Here is a 22,500-nt window from a genome sequence, read left to right as displayed (position 1 = left end):
ATACTTATGAAAACTAAAGCAAAGGTAAAAAAAAAGGAAATTGTAATAATAAAGAATAAATGGAAGAAATGATCGAGGGGAAGGTATATGTAGAGAGAGAGAGAGAGAGAGAGAGAGAGAGAGAGAGAGAGAGAGAGAGAGACCTCCAAGGTCAGAAACAAACAAACTTTTAGATAGATACTTATGAAAACTAAAGCAAAGGTAAAAAAAAAGGAAATTGTAATAATAAAGAATAAATGGAAGAAATGATCGAGGGGAAGGTATATGTAGAGAGAGAGAGAGAGAGAGAGAGAGAGAGAGAGAGAGAATGCGCAAGCGCGACGAAGCCGGTGGTTCAACAAGTAGGAAGGGGAGGGGAGGAGGGTGGGGGGGAGGCATCTGAAATTTTCGAGGCCAGACGGGCACTGATCTGGCAGTTTGATGCCGGCTGTCGTGAGATAAGCACCGTCCTACTGCGTCTCCCGTTCATTGCGACTCTCAGTGGCTTAAGAAGTTACGGTCGAGTACAGGAGTTTGTTTTTTGAAGTAAAAGGAGAAACATTTAACGTTTATGCGCACTGTGCATAAACTGAACTTGTGCACAATTAAGAGAGTTTGAGAAATTTCAATTAAAAGTTCGGTTAATTGAATTTAACACTTTTTTCACACAAGGAAATTGAGTGATTTATTTCAACGGCAAAGTAGATGTGATCTTTCCTGCGATTCTGTGGAAGGTAAGTGGAGATTTATGATTTAGAAAGAAAATCAATATATATATATATATATATATATAAATTATATATATATATATATATATACACATACATAAGGACACACACACACACACATATATATATATATATATATATATACATTACTAGCATGAAAGAAAATATTCAATTTCCCTTTTCTAATCCCCTTATCAACGATTAAGAAAGTTGAAAGCTAAAATAATATGAATAATTCTATGCAAAACTACGTCACAACGACTTTGATCAAAGATAGGGCACGCGACGCACGAAGACGTCCTCGCAAGCAAATGTAATTGCATGCATAACGCAGGTCATTACAAATGCCCTTTGGATCAGAGATTACGAATCTCGTTCCTGCTTACATTACCCTGATTGAGACGCTGTTTGCATGCAACTGATTAAAGGGAATTTTATAACTATCGATTTGCGTATAGTAGTACTAATAATAATATCGAGAAATCGGGCTATAACACCAAATGCTTAGAGATGGGTAGACTAATGCATAGCGCTTAGGGCAGAAATCGCTTGAGAAGGGTATGAGAAATGTTCAAGAAATAGAAGCCAGTTTAGAACATGAAATGCTTAGGGTAATTTAGAATGATATTAAGTGCTTGGGTCAGTGTTTAATAACATTAAGTGCCTGAGGTAACTTTGACCAATATTAAGTGCTTAGGCCAGTGTATAACACCAGGTGCTTAGGGTAACTTAGAATGCTATAAAGTGCTTGGGTCAGTATATAATAACATTTAGTGCTTAAGGTAACTTTGACTAATATTAAATGCTTAGGTCAGTATACGACACCAAGTGCTTAGGGTAACTTATAATGATATTAAGTACTTGGGTTAAATAACATTAAGTGCTTAGACGGCGTAGAATTATTTAAAGTGTTCGAGGAAGTGTTGAATAACACTAAATGTTTGGGACTGCGTAGAATAACATCAGTTGCTCAAAACAGTGTAGAAAGTAAGGGTTTAAGAGAGCGTAGACTATTACCAATTGTTCAGGGAAGTGTAGAGTGACACCAAGTGCTTAGAGGAGCTCAGAATACAATAACAAGTACGCGGAATTAACACAATATAATAAGACAAACGTAGAATAAACTAAATAGCTCAAATCAAGGTTACGCAAGGTGCTTTAGTATGGATAGCGCGGGACAACGTCGCAGTGGTTGCTTCTTCGACAAAGGACAAGCGCTTCACTTCCTTCCGCTATATTCGCTTTCGTTATGCTAGTTTCAGCATTTTTATTTTAGCTTTTTTTTAAATGATTAAATCCTTGATGGTTGTATAGTTTGCTTGTTTTTTATTGATGATGTACTTGAGATATAACCCGAAATTAGTTGACACATAACACACATATATATATATATATATATATATACAGCACGTAAAACAGTACTATATAAACACACACGCATGTACACACACACACACACACACACATATATATATATATATATATATATATTCATATGTATATATACATCTTGTAAAACAGTATGACTTAACACAATAATATTTAATGAATGGTAACCATGAGATCAGGAAGTAAGACATACATTAAAGCAAATCCATAACAAGAAAAGTAAAAGGCTACTCAACTATGTACCCCTGGAAGATTAAAAAAAAAAAAAATTAAAGGAAACAAAAAACCTCTAAAGTGTTCGACTGAACAACATCAGAAGTTTACCACATTATGGATGTTGTATTGGATGAGAGTTTTTCTTGCATAGCTGATTGTTATTTTTGTAACTGTTACTTGCTAAGCTACAACCCTAGTTGGAAAAGCAGGATACTATAAGCCCAGGGACGCCAACAGGGAAAATAGCCCAGTGGGGAAAGGAAATAAGGAACAATAAAATATTCTAAGAACAGTAACATTAAAATAAATATCTCCAATATAAACGATAAAAAACTTTAACAAAACAAGAGGAAGAGAAATAAGATAGAAAGGAGTGCACGAGTGTACCCTCAAGCAAGAGAACTCTAACCAAAGACAGTGGAAGACGAATGAGCTAGAGAACAGGCTTTGGAAGTTAACCTCAAGTTAAAACTACAAGTTTCCGGGTAACAATGAGCTCCTAGCTAAGGTACACTGTTAAAAATTTCTATTGAAAAAAAAAAAAAAAACGGTAAATGTCTGGCAACATTTACTTCAGGATTTACCGTTTTAAAAACGGATATATTGACAAAAAGGAGTAATATTACGGTCAACAACCCGTAAAAGATAATAACAAAGTAAGGTAAAATTACGGTCGCCTGTATTTTACTGAATTACGATTGAGAACAGTATATTTTTACGGAGAATTTCCCATCAAAATTACGGGGTTTTTTAACAGTGTAAATGAGAAGGGCCAATTAACCTGATTGATTGCAAGCTTTTTCAGATTAGGATTATAGTTCAATATAAGAGATCATGGTAACAAAGACCCCTTTATTATATTGTTTGCTGATCTAATTTGTTGATGGAATAACAAATAGGAAACTAGAAGCACATCCATCTCTAAATCCTTTCTTCTGGCGGGAAGATTTGAACATTTCCAAGCAACGTATCCTTTGTTCATATCAGTTCTGGAAAATTTCCATCAATAAATCCTTTGCTTAGATAGAAGATTTGGAAAACGTCAAACAATAAATCCTTTGCTTAAAGTTCTCTTGCTTGAGTGTACACTTACGCAGTCTATTCTAGCTTATTTCTCTTCCTCTTGTTTGGTTAAAGTTTTTATACTTTAAATAGGAAATGTTTAATTTAATGATGTTACAGGAGTTAGAAAACTATCAGATAAGAACCAAGAAAGTAGACTGAGGTGGTATGGTCATGTCATGAGAAGAGATGAACAGTATATTGGGAGGAGAGTGATGGAAATGGAGGTACAGGGAACAAGGAGAGGGAGACCAAAGCGAAGGTGGATGGACTGTATCAAGGATGACCTTCGATCAAAGGGGTTAACCGGTGATAAGGTGTGGGACAGAGATAGATGGAGAAAACTGACCAGAAACATCGACCCCACATAGAAGTGGGAAAAGATGTAGACAAAGAAGAAGAATGTTCTTAAAATATTTAATTTTCCATTGTTTCCTTTCCTCACTGGGCTATTTTCCCTATTGGGGCCCCTGGCCTTAAAGAATGCTTCTTTTCCAACTAGGGTTATAGCGTAGCAGGTAATAATAATAATAATAATCAGGTACTATATCAGAAAAATTCCGTTGGACTATATTTGGAAAACGTCCAATTGCAAATCCTATCGTCAGACGGGAAGATTTGAAAAATTCCGAACAATGCATAATTTCGTCAGATCTGAAGATTTGGAAAACGTTAAGCTATAAATCGTTTTGTCAGCATAAAGGATATGGAAAATCCCAAATAATCAATCTCTCGTCAAACTTGGAGATGGGGATAATTCTCAACAATAAATCCCTTTGTCAGATTTGAAGATTGTAAATAAAGGTGATATTAAATCCTTTCATCAGAATAGAAGAAGTTTAAAATATCTAGCATTACATCCTTTGGTGCAGTATAACGATAGGCATAAGGTATCCTCGAACTTTCAAACAGGAGCAAAGTGATGTATCACTCAGTCAAGAAACCATATTTAATGATTCTTTTTGTGAGGATTTTGGTGGTAAAAGATAAACCAATTAATGAGGGAAGGAATTTGATTCTCATCCTAGGTTATCCTTCTAAATACCCACAAGGGTAACGCTGCCGAACTTGGCAAATATGAAGACGATCTTTAAAGAGAGCAGATTTCAAGCCGATCTGTAATGAGAACAGATCTTAAGTAGATCTTTAAAGAGAACAAATTTTAAGTTGATCTTTGTAGGGAACTAATTTTAAGTCAATCTTTGAGAAGAACAGATCTTGAGTCGATCTTTAAAGAGAACCGATCTTTAGTCGATCTTTGATGAAAACAGATCTTGAATCGATCTTTAAGGATAGCAGATCTGAAGTCGATCTTTAAAGAGAACAGATCTTGAATCGATCTTTAAGGATAGCAGATCTGGAGTCGATCTTTAAAGAGAACAGATCTTGAATCGATCTATAAGGAGAGCAGATCTGGAGTTGATCTTTGAAGAGAACAGATGATTATTTTTATTATTACTTGCTAAGCTACAACCCTAGTTGAAAAGCAGGATGCGATAAGCCCAGGGGCTCCACAGGGAAAATAGCCCAGTGAGGAAATGAAACAAGGAAAAATAAAATATTCTAAGAACCGTAATAAATTAACATTAATATTTCCTATATAGACTTTAAAAAACTAAAAAAAAACAAGAGAAAGTGAGATAAGATAGTGTGCCCGAGTGTACCCTCAAGCAAGAGAACTTTAACCCAAAACAGTGGAAGACCATGGTACAGAGGCTATGGCACTACCCAAGACTAGAGAACAATGGTTTGATTTTGGAGTGTCCTTCTCCTAGAAGAGTGCTTACCATAGCTAAAGAGTCTCTTCTACCCTTGCCAAGATGAAAGTGTATGATGACAGAGGACAATATGTAAAGAATAGGTCAGACTATTCGGTGTATGTGTAGGCAAAAGGAAAATGAACTGTAACCAGAGAGAAGGATCCAATGTAGTACTGTCTAGCCAGTCAGAGTGCCCCATAACTCTCTAGCGGTAGTATCTCATTGGGTGGCTGGTGCCATGGCCAACCTACTACCCTACTTGAGTTGATCTTTGAAGAGAATGGATCTTGAGTTGATCTTTGAGGAGAACAGATCTTGAATCGATTTTTAAGGAGAACAGATCTTGAATTGATCTTTGAAGAGAACAGATCTTGAGTTGATCTTTGAGGAGAACAGATCTTGAAGAGAACAGACCTTGAATTGATTTTTAAGGGGAACAGATCTTGAGTTGATCTTTGAAGAGAACAGATCTTGAGTTGATCTTTGAAGAGAACAGATCGAGTTGATCTTTGAGGAGAACAGATCTTGAATCGATTTTTAAGAACAGATCTTGAGTTGATCTTTGAAGAGAACAGATCTTGAATCGATTTTTAAGGAGAACAGATCTTGAGTTGATCTTTGAGGAGAAGAAATCTTGAAGAGAACAGATCTAGAATCGATTTTTAAGGAGAACAAATCTTGAGTTGATCTTTGAGGAGAACAGATCTTGAATCGATTTTTAAGGAGAACAGATCTTGAGTTGATCTCTGAAGAGAATAGATATTGAATCGATCTTTAAGGAGAGCAGATCTTAAGTTGATCTTTGAAGACAACAGATCTTGAGTCAATCTTTGAAACGAAATGTATTTGTTACTATTGACGGTACAACAGAGTACATAATTTCTTTTGTGTTACGATAACATAGAACATAATTTCTCTTTTGTTACGAGAACATAAAAGAAAATTTTTCTTTGTCCAATGCATAGTCTATAAAATGTGAGTCAGAGAGAGTTCTTAAAGGAGAACCTTGTGAAGAAGGAGGCTCTTGGAAATATAAACAGGAAGGGGAAAAGGTATGAAGGATAGATATTAAAATGGTTGATTACGAAATGAGTATAACATTATTATATGCATGATGTTTCTGGTGATATTTGCAAATTGCGACTTATTATTATTATCATTACTATTATTATGAATACTATCATTATTAGCTAAGATACAACTCTGGTTGGAAAAGCAGGATGCTATAAGCCCAAGGGCTCCAACAGGGAAAAATAGCTGTCCTTTATTTGTGATTAGCGGGCTGAAAACGTATAACCTTTATTTTAATTACACACACCATCAAAGATATATTATTATTATTACTATTATTATTATTATTAGCTAAGATACAGCCCTAGTTAGAAAAGCAGGATGTTATAAGCCCAAGAGCTAAATCAAGGAAAAATAGCCCAGTGCAATATTAGCGGGCTGAAAACAGGTATAACCTTCATTTCAATTACACACGCCATCAAAGATATATCCTTAGTATTTGGCAAAATTTTGCATTGGCGGAATTGCAATACACTGTATCATGTTCAAATTGTATGAGTGATTACCGATTTGAAATATCCTATTTCAAAACCAGTTTGATAGACAGAAAATTTCATCCAAAATACATACAAAGCTTTATCCATAGTGATTAGTCTACATGAAATTTACATTGTATGCAATACTGGTGCATTGCGACAACATTATTATTATTACTAGCCAAGCAACAACCCTAATTGGAAAAGCAAGATGCTATAAGCCCAAGGGCTCCAACAGGGAAAAATAGCCTAGTGAGGGAAGGAAACAAGGAAATAAATAAACGATATAAGTAATGAAAAATTAAAATGAAATACTTTAAAAAACATTATCAACATTAAAACAGATAATTCATATACAGACTATAAAAAGACTTATGTAAGCCTGTTCAACATAAAAACATTTGCTGCAAGTTTGAACTTTAGAAGTTCTACTTTGCAATTTTACGATCATTTTATCTTTAGAGAACTATATCCTCCACTATACCCTGTTTCAAATAAAAACAATTGTTCGCTGACAATGACTAAACAAACATTGTAAAACAACTGTTTGCTGACAATGACTGAACAAACATTGCAAAACAATTGTTCGCTGACAATGACTAAACAAACATTGCAAAACAACCGTTTGCTGACAATGACTAAACAAACATTGCAAAACAACCGTTTGCTGACAATGACTAAACAAACATTGCAAAACAATTGTTCGCTGATAATGGCTAAACAAACATTGCAAAACAATTGTTCGCTGATAATGGCTAAACAAACAGTGTAAAACAATTGTTCGCTGACGATGACTAACAATCATTATAAAACAATGCTTCGCTGACAATGACTAAACACACATTGCAAAACAGTTGTTCGCTGACAATGACTAAACACACATTGCAAAACAATTGTTCGCTGACAATGACTAAACACACATTGCAAAACAATTGTTCGCTGACAATGACTAAACAAACATTGTTTTTATAATTAAATCATTGATGAATTAGAACACAGAAAATGAAACTTTACCAGGTACAGATACTCAAAACCAATTGAAATTAAACAAATTTTAATTAAATTGAAATTAATCAGTTTGATTAAACTGAAATTAACCAGTTTAATTTCATTGAAATCAACCAGTTTGATTTCATTAAAATTGACCACTGTAATTAAATTAAAATAAAATGCAGTTTCATTCAGTTGAGTTTAACCAGTTTCATTCAATTGGAATTAACCAGTTTAATTAAATTGAAATAACTACAATTCAATTGAATTGTAAATAACCACTATTTAATTCAATTGAAACTACCCACAGTATAATTCAATTGAAATTAACCACAGTTTAATTCAATTGAAAATAAACAATTTAATACAATCGAAATTAACCACAGTTTAATTGAACTGAAATTAATCACAGTTCAATTTAATCAATATTAATCACAGTTTAATTCAACTGATATCAACCAGTTTCATTCAACTGATATTAACCAGTTTCATTCAACTGAAATTAACTACAGTTTAATTTAATCAAAATTAACAACAGTTTCATTCAACTGAAACTAATAACACCTTAATTCAACTGAAATTAATCACAGTTTAATTTAATAAATATTAACAACATTTTAATACAACTGAAATTAACTATAGTTTAATCTATTCAATATTAATAACAGTTTAATTCAAATGAAAGTAACTACAGTTTAATTCAACAGAAATTGACTTTAGTTTAATTTAATCAATATTAACCACAGTTTAATTCAACTGAAATTAACTACAGTTTAATTCAACTGAAATTAACTATAGTTTAATTTAATCAATATTAACCAGTTTAATTCAAATGAAAGTAACTACAGTTTAATTCAACTGAAATTGACTTTAGTTTAATTTAATCAATATTAACCCCAGTTCAATACAATTGAAACTAAGAACAGTTTAATTATAACAACAGAAAAAACAATACATGACATAAATTTGAGGAGGGAAATGAACAATAAGATTAAACTTGGAAGTTTGCAATATTGGCGGGAAGGAAGGCGAGAAATAGTTTTGAATTGATATTCATGATCCCAAAAGTTTAGAATTTACGAAGAAAGTTTGAAGAGGAAATGATGAATAACCCAATTTGTATTAGAAAGTTTACATAACGTACATTAAAAAAAAATGGTGAGGAAAATTAATCGAAAAAAAGCGCTCACCTAAAAACAGACGGAAGTGTGACGGGCCGAGAGAAGGTTGTGACTCAAAGACAGTATGAAAGCAACTGAGTGAGTTTATTATAGAACACTCTCCTTTATATACAAAAGCTCAAAGCAACAAGAAATTTCATGTTCAAAAAACAGACACTGTTACTGATGAGAAAACAGACATGTTTATTCACGCTCTTTTTAGGAAGAGCGAAGATACAAGCATAATATACTGTATACACAAAATTAACTATGTACGATCGGTGTGACACACGGTTGGTACAGAAGGATCAAAGATTAAGAAAAAATGAAGGTAGTAAATAAAGATAGTAGGAGACTAGCTATAAGGGAGAGGAAAAAGTAAAATCTAAGGTCTTGCATTAATACGAGATGACGTCATAGATTGCAAAAATAAAATGATATTGTTGATTTAAGAAGTCAAAACCATGTCACCTGTGACTGACCAGATGTGATGCTGATCTAGAGATTTGCAGGTCTGATTCAGTTCTAAAGACCTAGTTTGCTTAGCAATAATAATAATAATAGGTTTACCTTGACAATCTTAGCAAGAACAACACTACTACTACTACTTCTATTACTACTACTACTACTACTAATACTACTAGTAGTACTACTACTACTACTACTACTACTACTAGTAGTAGTAGTACTACTACTATTACTACTACTACTACTGCTACTTCTATTACTACTACTACTACTACTACTAATAATAATAACAATAATAATAGGTTTGCCTTAGCAATAATAATAATAATAATAATAATAATAAAATAATAATAATAACGTATCTGTATATAACTGATATCTATTCAAGAAAATATTAAGATCATTCATCCATAATTCGTGAAGACCTTTTCATTTGGGCAAGGGTCGTGCTGGCATAAGGCCACCTTAACCTAAAACAATCACCAAAGGAAGAAGTAGAGTATATCTGGCATTCATAAAGCATCTTAAAGAATAATATGAATAAATGTAATCTACAATTACATTTGATTAAAGAATAATATGAATAAATGTAATCAATAATTACATTTGATTCAACTACATGATGGGGAAAAATTATAATTTTTTCATCTTTTATCGTTAGAATATGGTGTGAGAATTCATGAAAAAGACGATTAAAAATTTTGTAAAAATTTTGTAATTAGTGATGTTTGAATATAAAAATGATAGACGATTCACTCATTCCATTTTCATTTTATTGCATCTGTAGCTGACGTTTTTTTTTTTTCAAGTGGATTTTACTTTATTTTTTTCTATGACATTTGAATACGAAATATGAAAAATCATTATACATATATATATATATATATATACATATATATATATATATATAAATGTATCTATACACACACACACACATATATATATATATATATGTGTGTGTATATATATATATATATATATATAAATGTATTTATACATATATATATATATATATGTGTGTGTGTATATATATATATATATATATATCATAAATAAACTTAAAAACCTGAAAAGATAGAGGCTTTTGTCTTCAACATTTACAAATAGAAACCTACTCACATTTGTGCCCATAACCATGTATGATTCGAACCCTCAAATCAGTATCAAATTATTCGTTTAGTTATCATTATTATTATTATTATTATTATTATTAATTGCTAATTGCCCAGGGGCTCCAACAGGGAAAATAGCCCAGCGAGGAAAGGAAAAATGAAAAATAAATATTTTAAGAATATCAAAATAAATATCTCCTATATAAACTATAAAAACTTTAAATAAACAAGAGGAAGAGAAATTGGATAGTATATTGTGCCCAAGTGTACCCTCATGCTAGAGAACTCTAACCCAACATAGTGGAAGACCATGGTACAGAGGCTATGGCACTAACCAAGACTAGAGAACAATGGTTTGATTTTAGAGTGTCCTTCTCTAGAAGAGCTGCCTACCATAGCTAAAGAGTCTCTTCTACCCTTGTTCTAGTCGGTTTTTAAGGATTTGTATCCCCGAATATAAGGACGCCGAGTTCGGTAGAATTTATAACATAAATTGAAATTTTCCAAGTTTTTAATTGGCAAGTAATAATAATAACAACAACAACAACAATAATAATAATAAAAATTACAGAAAGCTAAACATATATTTTATTCCGATAAGAATAAGAACTACCTTTTAAAATGAGATTGTGTTGGAGCTACCATACAATAAAATATTTCCTAAGTAAAAGATTTGCTGAAAAAAAATTTCAAGGTAAATGTTTTTTTCAAGATTTCAGGAACAGCCAGAAATACCATAAAAAAACTCCACAAAGCAGAATAATGGTTCTGTTTACATGCTTCCATGTACTGGGTGTTATAAGACAAACCGTAATTTTAATAGGAAAATCTCTCTAAAAGTATATTGTTCTCAGCCGTATTTCAGTAAAACAAAGGCGACCGTAATGTTACCCTACTTTGTTATTATATTTTTACGGGTTGGTGACCGTAATATCACTCCTTTATGTCAATATATCCGTTTTGAAGTTTCTGGCAACGTTTATTTCAGAATTTTTATCGTTTTTTACGGCAAATTTTTAACAGTGAAACGTTTGGGTGATACTGAACTACTTGATAACCGTATCAAACAACATTGTTATGCTGTTAGAATAGGACAAATTATTATTATTATTATTACTTGCTAAGCTAAAACCCTAGTTGGAAAAGCAGGATGCTATAAACCCAGGGGCTTCAACAGGGAAAATAGCTCAGTGAGGGAAGGAAACAAGGAAATATTAAATATTTTAAGAACAGTAACAACACTAAATTAAATATTTCCTATATAAACTATAAAAAAAAAACTTTAAAGAAACAAGAGGAAGAGAAATAAAATAGAATAGTGTTCCCGAATGTACCCTCAAGCATGTTTTGTTTCACATGAATGATTTAACCACTGAATTGACTCAGAAAACTCTGATGACAAAAGATTTTATTCCGTAATAAGATCGTCTAAAGATATATTATTGAATCTGCTATTATCCAACATCTTAATATGCAATTCTTAAATCTTAGTTCTGCTGTTTAGGTATCTTGTTAGCGAAATTAAAGAAGATCAATATAGCCATTTAGTTCCTGATTCTTACATCACTAGCATTTAGTACTGGCGGTTTTAATGAGAGAGAGAGAGAGAGAGAGAGAGAGAGAGAGAGGAAAGCCTTGTATATATTTCTATGCATGATGAGAGAGAGAGAGAGAGAGAGAGAGAGAGAGAGAGAGAATGTTGAAACACTTATATACATTTGCAGCATGAGACAGAACTGTAAAATTGTACATTTACAGCATGCATGAGAGAGAGAGAGAGAGAGAGAGAGAGAGAGAGAATGAAAGCAGGCATGGGAGCAAGTAACATGAAGTGTGCCTGTCAAACACAAGCAACACAAATGGTCTAGGAACATTTTGTTTGCGCTGTTATTTCAAGTCAAACAAACCATCGCCTCAAGAGTTTAAGGTCTATCATCCGGAAGAGATATTCAAGAAATCCGACCATTTCGCATTTTCCACGTTGATGAACGCGGCGTATGTGTCGTTCTTGTTCGGAAATCTCTGTACATTTATGCATGTTATGTTCACATAGTTTCATACGGTGTTTTCATTTTGCCTTTTCTCCGTTTTTTTTTTTTTGAGTTTTATTATCTATTCACTTTCGTTTCTTTTCTTTATGTTGCATTTCACTTGAAAATATTTAAATATTTAAGTTTTATTTTTTTCATTATCGTAGGGCCATCTAGCATTGTGTCAAAGTTTACGATTTTTATTATAAATTAAACAAATAATTTACCTCTTTAATTAAAAAAAATAGACAATAGGAACAAAAGAAAATTGGAACGGATGTGTGTTAGGGCAGACGGGGGGGGGGGGGGCGTGATCAAGGGAAGGAGAAATATTTTGTCTTCCTTGAATGAACAGTGTCCAGAGGTTCACACCAGGCATCTTTTAACCACTGGAGCACCTTACTACAAACTGGAAAGGGCCCGTGCTGGCACAAAGTCAGTTTAATCAGAAACAACCAACATTAATTTTGAACTTCTAAATTCTCTCTCTCTCTCTCTCTCTTCTCTCTCTCTCTCTCATCCTGCTTGCATGCTGTAAATGTAATGTACAAGGGATTTCACAATCTCTCTCTCTCTCTCTCTCTCTCTCTCTCTCTCTCTCTCTCCATGTAGTGTCATAGCCTATGTACCATGGTCTTCCACTGTCTTGGGTTAGAGTTCTCTTGCTTAAGGGTACACTCGGGGCACACCATTCTATCTAATTTCTCGTCCTTTTGTTTTGTTAAAGTTTTTATAGTTTATATAGGAAACATTTATTCTAATGTTGTTACTGTTCTTGAAATATTTTATTTTTCCTTGTTTCCTTTCCTCACTGGCTTATTTTCCCTGTTAGTGCCCCTGGGCTTATAGCATCCTGCTTTTCCAACTAGGGTTGTAGTTTAGCAAGTACTACTACTACTACTACTACTACTACTAATAATAATAATAATAATAATGGGAAAATCGTAGAAATTTAAATATGTACTTATATAGATAAAATGCGATTAAGTTTTTACCTAAGAGGTGGGTGAATCGTTTTGCAATTAAAATGTAATAAAGTTTCATAAAATAAAATTCTGATTCTCCTCAGACGAAAGCATCAATGAAAAGAAAGATGAAAATCAACATTAATCTTACTGACCTTGCAATCCAAGGAAACTACTTGACCTTGTATCCTTGATTATCCTTGATGCATCCCCTTACCCTTGTATCCCTGCCATATCTCCCATCCTAGTCTTGGAGGATTAATCCTCCAAGATCCTAGTATCCTCCAACTCAAGGTATAACGAGTTCTTTCAAGGAAGTTTGACCTTCAAAACCTGCATTTCAGTTTCTTTGTTCTGTACAGTCATTAATAATACTGAAGGTGAGAGAGAGAGAGAGAGAGAGAGAGAGAGAGAGAGAGAGACTACGTAGGTCCTTGCTTTTGAATTACCTTGTCAAAACTTGTAGTGAGCTCTTTGAATTCCTTTTACATACATACTTTAAAGAGAGAGAGAGAGAGAGAGAGAGAGAGAGAGAGAGAGAGAGAGACTACTAGGTCCTTTCTTTTGAATTACCTTGTCAAACCCCGTAGTGAGCTCTTTGAATTCCTTTTACAAACATACTTTGAGAGAGAGAGAGAGAGAGAGAGAGAGAGAGAGAGAGGACGATGATAAAGCTGGAGAGAAAAGCAGAAACTCTTGAGAGAAAACACGCGCCAAAGATAACGCCAGAGGACTTCATCACTCAAACATACTCTGGGAATTGCGCAAAAGGCTTTTGCGACTAATTGGCTTCTCTTGTTCTACGCTGCAGGTAAGTCAAGAACCCAAAAAGAAGCAGCCCCGGGCCACGAGAGAGAGAGAGAGAGAGAGAGAGAGAGAGAGAGAGAGAGAGTGTGTATATTACAAATTTGCATTCCTGGATATTTGTTTTGTACACATAACCTTGAAATCCGAGAGAGGCTAACAGACAAGACTAATAACTACATTATGTATCTGTAATAATCATACTGTAGATATAGCCTTGAAGAGAGAGAGAGAGAGAGCGTATTACAATATTTGCATTCCAGGATATTTGTTTTGTACACATAATCTTGAAATCCGAGAGAGGCTAACAGACAAGACTAATAACTACATTATGTATCTGTAATAATCATACTGTAGATATAGCCTTGAAGAGAGAGAGAGAGAGAGAGAGAGAGAGAGAGAGAGAGAGAGAGAGAGAGAGAGCGTATTACAATATTTGCATTCCAGGATATTTGTTTTGTACACATAATCTTGAAATCCGAGAGAGGCTAACAGACAGACTAATATCTACAGTATGTATCTGTAGTAATCATACTATAGATATAGCCTTGAGAGAGAGAGAGAGAGAGAGAGAGAGAGAGAGAGAGAGAGAGAGAGTACGTATTACAGTATATGTATGCCTGAATATTTGCTATTTTGTACATATAACCTTGTAAATCCGAGAGGCTGACAGACAGACTAATATCTACAGTATGTATCTGTAGTAATCATACTGTAGATACAGCCTTGAAAGAGAGAGAGAGAGAGAGAGAGAGAGAGAGAGAGAGAGAGAGAGAGAGAGCGTGACGTTCTTTGTAAAAGAATTCGAAAGGTCGAGGGGACCGCTTCTAGTGGGAAATCTGTGTCAAACACTCCATGTATTACTTTGCATCTTCGTTGCTTTGAGTCGTTTGCTGATGAACCCCCCTGAAAGTCTCTCTCTCTCTCTCTCTCTCTCTCTCTCTCTCTCTCTCTTCAGGGCTATATCTACAATATGATTACTACAGATACATACTGTAGATATTAGTCTGTCTGTCAAGTCTGTCTGTTTGCCTCTCTCGGATTTCCAGGTTGTGTACAAAATAACAAATATCCAGGAATGAAAATACTGTAATACGTACACTCTCTCTCTTCTCTCTCTCTCTCTCTCTCTCTCTCTCTCTCTCTCTCTCTCTCTCTCTTTCTTCAGGGCTATATCTACAATATGATTACTACAGATACATACTGTATATATTAGTCTGTTAGTCTCTCTTGGATTTCAAGATTAAGTATACAGAATAACAAATACTTAAGAATACAAATACTGTAATACGCTCTCTCTCTCTCTCTCTGTCTCTCTCTCTCTCTCTCTCTCTCTCTCTCTCTCTCTGGCATTATCTCCTTTAAGGTTTGATACTTCTTGCTTAATGATCTCTCATAATTGGGACAACGGTATTTCACGGTAAAAGAACCGATTAGAAAGTTTTAAAGAATTTTTGATTTGATCTATTCCAGATATTGAAAAAAAAAAAACAACAAAATAATTATGCATTAAAGAGATACCAACTTTTGAGAATGATACTAATTAATCTCATTAAAAGCCATTTTCTTACCACGTAAAATCATTAGAGAAAAGATTAAAATTCCCTTTCCTTTCAAAAAAAAAAAAAAAAAAAAAAAAAAATTACAGAATTTGATGGATGAGGAGCTGCAGTAGATAAAGCGTACCCTGAATGGGAAAAAAAGAAATATTGAAATCAATAATCCTGGACATTCAAGAAAAGGTTCTTGTTCTTGTTTTGGGTTTAAATCCAACCCTCCACTGAAGTCGAATGAACTACTTCTCGGGCGGGTCCATATTAATCATCTAACGAAACATTTTCATTATAACTTATACAATTCTTTGATTGTAGCATCTTCCAAATCATATGATCTTGTGAAAAGTAAGGGAGGAAGATTGTGGAAACAAATAGCAAAGTACCTATAATAATTAAATCTGAATATGAGGCAGATACGAAGAATAACCAGGACAGAAATAAAATCCGAAACTAGAAAGTGGGAAACAGAAAAATGGATAGAAGAAATAGAAAGTAAATTGAGCTTAGAAAAATATAGAACACGGAAGAAAAAAATGGAAGAGGAAATATATGACAAACATTGACGAGAGAGAGAGAGAGAGAGAGAGAGAGAGAGAGAGAGAGAGAGATGGGGTAACACATTTGTGCTATCTTTATCTTGCAAGAAAAAGTTAGTTTATAAGGGAATCTTTAATTAATAATAGTATCAAATGCACAGTTAAAAAAAAAAAAACAGATGTCTTACCAGTAACAATAAAATGTTTAAAATTTCCTCCAAAAACGTACACATTGGAATTGTGAAAACGTTTTACTTTAGTCCATTTCTTTTAGAGATGCATATTTGCACCGACTCGCGGCGGTGCCCTTTCAGCTCTGAAAAGTTTCCTGATCGCTGATTGGTAAGAATTATCTTGTCCAACCAATCAGCGATCCGGAAACTTTTCCGAGCTAAAAGGGCACCGCCGCGAGTCGGTGCAAATATGCAACCAATCAGCGATCTGGAAACTTTTCCGAGCTAAAAGGGCACCGCCGCGAGTCGGTGCAAATATGCATCGCTAAAAGAAATGGACTACAGTGATGCAGTTTCCGGTAACTGATTCCCTTCAAAAATAATCAAAGAAGGAGGTTCATTCCTCTCATATTCAGTATTGGTATTCCAAGCTTCCCCGCCGTTCCATATTTCTTTAAATATCTCACTTATTTCAGATCACCTTTTTCAAATACCAAGACATTCCGTAGATAGAATTTGGACGCTCTCGCCACTCTCTTTTCCCTTACAATTGGGCTGTGGTGGCCGATGTGATAACGTCCCTGGCTGATGAACGCTAGATTGGGGTTCGAGTCTCGCTCAAACTCGTTAGTATCTCACCATCCTTGTAAGCTAAGGATGGGGGGGGGGTTTGGAGAAGCCTCTAGGTCTATCTTCTGAGTCATCAGCAGCCATTGCCTGGCCCTCCTCTGTCCTTGGTTGTGTGGAGAGGGAGCTTGGGCGCTAATGACATATATATGGTCAGTCTCTAGGGCATTGTCCTGCTCGATAGGGCAATGTTACTGTCCCTTGCCTCTGCCATCCATGAGTGGCCTTTAAACCGTTAAACCTGTACGTATTGTTTTTGTTATAATTCTTGTTAATCTAGTTTTTAAGTATGATGTCTCTTTTTTATTTCTATTAATTCTTATGCTGTCTGGAGACATTGAGCGAAATCCGGGACCAGTACGTCCTAGATTTCGTCAATGTCGTCTTCTGTATTGTAATATTCGTGGTCTTCATGCAAATATCCAAGATCTTACAGTTGCGTCCAGACAGTATGATATTCTTTTGTGCTCAGAAACTTTGGTTTCTAATATGAGGCACTCATCTGAGCTCCTTATAACTGGTTTTAAGAAGCCAATAATGTTGAAAACGTGATGCCATCCCTAGGGCCAGGGGAATGGCGGTGTATATTAGGACAGAGTACCCTGCTTCTCATAAGTCCTGCTATCAATGTGGATGTCATGAGATTCAGGTAATAAAAGTTTGTGGCAGGCATAACAACTTTTATTTATGTTCGATCTACCGGAATCCAGACATGGATGATCCTATCTTCGATTGTCTTCTTACCATTATGGCTAAGATACAAGAAGATGATAGAAAGGCTTCTTTTGTCTTTGTTGGTGATTTTAATGCTCACCATAGGGAGTGGTTAAGTTCTATCTCTCCTACCGATCGCCATGGCTTAAGAGCTTTAGACTTTGCCTCTGAATCAGGCTGTGAGCAAATCATAAATGAAGCTACTCACAGGTCTGGTAATTGCTTGGACCTTGTATACACTGACTCCCCTGGCGTTATAACTGGTAAGGTTGGTTCTCCAGTCGGGACATCTGATCATGCCTTGATTTCATTATTAGTGAAGACTGAGCAGCCTGTCCCTGATATATCATATTCTTGTAAAATTTATATGAAATCCCAAGCAGACTGGAATGGGATTTTACATGATCTTTTGTGCTTGAATTGGTCACAATTATATAATAGTGTAGATCCTGTTGTCCCTTTGAATGAGAATCTAGTCAACATAATTGATAGGCGTATCCCTTCTCGTGTGCTAAGGTACCGAGTGAAGGACAAACCGTGGTTCAATGATGATTGTAGACGTGCTTTTTTGGAGAAGCAGGAGGCCTATCAACTTTGGAAGAGTAACAGATCAGAGTTGACCTGGAACAACTATACTCAGCTTCGAGCTTTTGCTCAGAGAGTTTATGCCTCAACTGAAAAGGCGTACAATTTAACCATAAAAGAAACACTTTCTGGCACAACTCAGGAACATAAATGGTGGTCTACCCTTAAATCTGCACTCTTTGGTGTAGATGCAACAGTTCCTCCTTTACTTAAACCAGATGGCTCAGTCACTCACTGTCCAAAGGAAAAGGCAACCCTTTTGGCTGATGTTTTTGACAGTAAACAGAGTAATGAAAAACTTGAACTTCCTCATTCCTGTTTTCCTGAGGCTAAACTAACTAGTTTAGCTTTTCGATCTCGTGAGATTAAAGCTCTGTTGATGGACCTTGATGCTTATGGAGGTGTAGACCCAAATGGTATTTTTCCTTTGTTTTTTATAAAGACAGCAGATTTCTTAGCTCCAAAGTTATCTGTTATTTTGCGGAAGTTAGCAAGAAGAGGAGCTTTTAGCACTAGTTGGAGAATTGGTAATGTTACTCCTCTATGTAAATGTGTTTGTGGTAGCTCAAGTCCCACTGATTACCGCCCAATTTCCATAACTCCCATATTATCTAAAGTTTTTGAACGTCTTCTGGCAAAACGTCTTAATAGGTTTGCTGAAGGTAATCATCTACTCCCTAGTTTGCAATTTGGTTTTCGTAAAGGCCTTGGAGCATGTGATGCCCTTCTTACAATCTCCAATGCTGTACAGAAATCCCTTGATTGTGGTCGGGAAGTTCGTATGATTGGCCTTGATTTTAGTGCTGCCTTTGACCGTGTTAATCATGAGGCCCTTGTTTTCAAACTGAAACAGTTGGGAGTGGGTGGGTCGTTTCTTAGCATTATTACTGATTTTTTAAGTAATAGATCTCAAAGAGTTGTTGTTGATGGGCACCATAGTGATTATAGGAATGTGATATCCGGTGTTCCACAGGGTAGTGTTCTTGGCCCATTACTTTTCATACTATATACACATGACATGTGGTTTGGCCTAGAAAACAAGCTTGCTGCATATGCAGATGATGCTACTCTCTTTGCATCAATTCCATCCCCTGAATGTAGATCTAGGGTTGGTGAATCCCTTAATAGAGATTTAGCTAGAATTAGTGCATGGTGCAAATTATGGGGTATGAAGTTGAATCCTAACAAAACTCAAAGTATGATTGTAAGTAGGTCAAGGACGGTGGTTCCTCAACATCCGGATCTCAGTATTGATAATGTTTCTTTAAATATGTATGACTCTTTCAAAATTTTAGGTGTGATTCTCGACAGTAAATTTACTTTTGAGAAACATATAAGGTCTGTGTCTTCTTCAATTGCACAAAAAATAGGCTTATTGAGAAAGTCTTTCAAGATTTTCGGTGATCAATCTATTCTGAAGAAGTGTTTTAATTCTTTCATTCTACCTTGTTTTGAGTATTGTTCTCCTGTCTGGTCTTCAGCTGCTGATTCTCATCTTAATTTGTTGGACAGAAACTTACGGTCTATTAAATTTCTTATTCCTGATCTAGATATTAATCTCTGGCACCGTCGTTCAATTAGTTCATTATGTATGTTGCATAAGATTTTTCACAACTCTGACCATCCTTTACATTCAGATCTCCCTGGACAATTCTATCCTGTTCGTAATACTAGGCAGGCAGTTAATTCTAATAGCCAGGCCTTCTCCATCACGAGGCTCAATACTACGCAGTACTCTAGAAGTTTTATTCCAGCTGTGACCAAGTTGTGGAATGATCTTCCTAATCGGGTGGTTGAATCAGTAGAACTTCAAAAGTTCAAAGTTGGAGCAAATGCTTTTTTGTTGACCAGGCGGACATAGTCTTTTTATAGTTTATTTATGACATATTTGTTTTTGATGTTGTTGATAGTTTATTATATGACATGTCTGTTTTAACGTTGTTTCTTATTTTAGAATGATTTATTGTTAATTTGTTCTCTTCATTTATTTATTTCCTTATTTCCTTTCCTCACTGGGCTATTTTTCCCTGTTGGAGCCCCTGGGCTTATAGCATCTTGCTTTTCCAACTAGGGTTGTAGCTTGGATAGTAATAATAATAATAATAATAATAATAAGAAATGTAATAATTCGACAGAGTCTGCCCTCCCTACATCTTTTGTACATTCCAGTGACGGTCACCCCATATTTCCCTTTTCTTCCTATATCCAGTAATTTACTTCCCCTGTTACGCATTAAAAACATTGAGTTACATCTTTTTGAGATTAGTTTGCTTGTATTTCTCGACCTCTAGCTGAGACCTATCTCAGTCGACTAACAGCCAGGTGCATTATCAACTTACGTCAACTGGGGCACAATGAACTCTGCAGCTAACATGCAATATATATATATATATATATATATGTACAGTATATCTATCTATATATATATATATATATATATAAATAAATATATATATATATATGTGTGTGTGTGTGTGTGTGTGTGTGTGTTTGTATGTGTGTGTTTGTGTGTACAAAGCTTGGCTCAATACAAAGAAATTTTAAGAAATTTCTTCAAGATGCTCCGCAATTAGTTACGCATCTGATTTGATGTTAAGAAGTAGAAGGAATACTAATATAAATTGAGAAATTGAACCTATATATTTCTCTTAAAACGTAATTTAATAAGAAAAACTAATTATTGAAAAACAAACGAACGCGACATTACGTCACAGCAGACTGTGCAGTATTTGGAAGATGCAATCAGTGTTCCCGATCTTCTTACGAAAAGTAATAAGGAATCTGTTCGAAGATAACAAAGCAGAAAATAGTCTCTTGTATCCTATTTACATTTCATTCTTTCTACTTTATCTTCCAGAACATCCCCGATTTCTAGGAAATAATCATACCCTTCGCTGCGCTCAGAGATACAGAAAAATAAACATATTTGGAAATTCTGTTTTTTTTTTTTTTTTTTTTTTTTTTTTTTTTTTTTTTTTTTTATTTTTTTTTTTTTTAATAAGGTAGTTTGAAAGTATTTCTTCTTTTTGGCTTCTTTCATCAGAGGATAATTGGATGTTCGCTACAAATTTAATTAATTTCGATGGACCTTCAAAGAAAGATAAGAATCAAAGGTTTGTTTTTCTCCGAAGACTTAGCTGTGATACGACGATCGAAGGAAAAATCCAATGTTGAGATAAAGATCGATGGAAAATTTCATTTTCAATCAATTTCTGAGTCGTGTTATTCAACCGCCGAGAAAACTCTTCTTCTTTTTCTTGTTTTTGTCCTTCTTAGGGATTGGCTTAGAGTTCTCTTGCTTGAGGGTACACTCGGGCACACTATTCTCTCTAATTTCTCTTCCTCATGTTTTGTTAGAGTAGTTTATAGTTTATGTAGAAAATATTTATTTTAATGTTGTTACTGTTCTTAAAATATTTTATTTTTCCTTGTTTCCTTTCCTCACTGGGCTATTTTCCCTGTTAGAAACCCTGGGCTTGTAGCGTCCTGCTTTTCCAACTAGGGCTGTGGCTTAGCAACTAATAATAATAATAATAATAATAATAATATATACATATGCATATATATATATACAGTATATATATATATATATATATGTGTGTGTGTGTGTGTATATATATATACATATATATACACATATATATATATATATATAAATATATATACATACATATATATGTATATATATGGGTATATATATACATATACATACATATATATATGTATATATATATGTATACATATATATATATATATATATAATAATGTATATATATGGTTGCAACACAAATAGCACGACTTACAATTCACTTTAAGTATTAAATCAATTCAGCTAAAACTTCAGCAGTAATGAAAGCCTTTCAAAGACAGGGGATAAATGAACCTTATGTTAAAACACTTGGAGATGTCTATAAAGGAAGTAGAGCAATCCTAAAAACTACTTATAGTGAAAAAGAGGGATTGAGAAAGGAGGTAGACAGGGAGAACCCATCTCTAAGCTATTCACCGCCAGGGTTAAAAGAATACCTTTTAACCCTGATTCACAGCATGCCTAAAAGTTGAGAATCTAGATGGGGGAAATGTAGGAATTAATATCAAT

General features: G+C 34.4%; 1 protein-coding gene across 1 annotated transcript in view; it reads left to right on the top strand.

The window, feature by feature from the left end:
* The first annotated feature begins 430 nt into the window (after nt 1–430).
* LOC137647253 (GTP-binding protein Rhes) overlaps nt 431–22,500 on the top strand; it is a 199,889-nt gene continuing 177,819 nt past the window's right edge. Inside the window, 1 exon segment of the mRNA XM_068380646.1 lies at nt 431–713. The gene's annotated coding sequence lies outside the window, so the exon portion shown is untranslated.

Source organism: Palaemon carinicauda, chromosome 9 (genome assembly GCF_036898095.1).
Source record: "Palaemon carinicauda isolate YSFRI2023 chromosome 9, ASM3689809v2, whole genome shotgun sequence".
NCBI lineage: Eukaryota > Metazoa > Arthropoda > Malacostraca > Decapoda > Palaemonidae > Palaemon > Palaemon carinicauda.
Note: the sequence above shows the minus strand (reverse complement) of the source record. Positions and strands in the feature narration are given on the sequence as shown.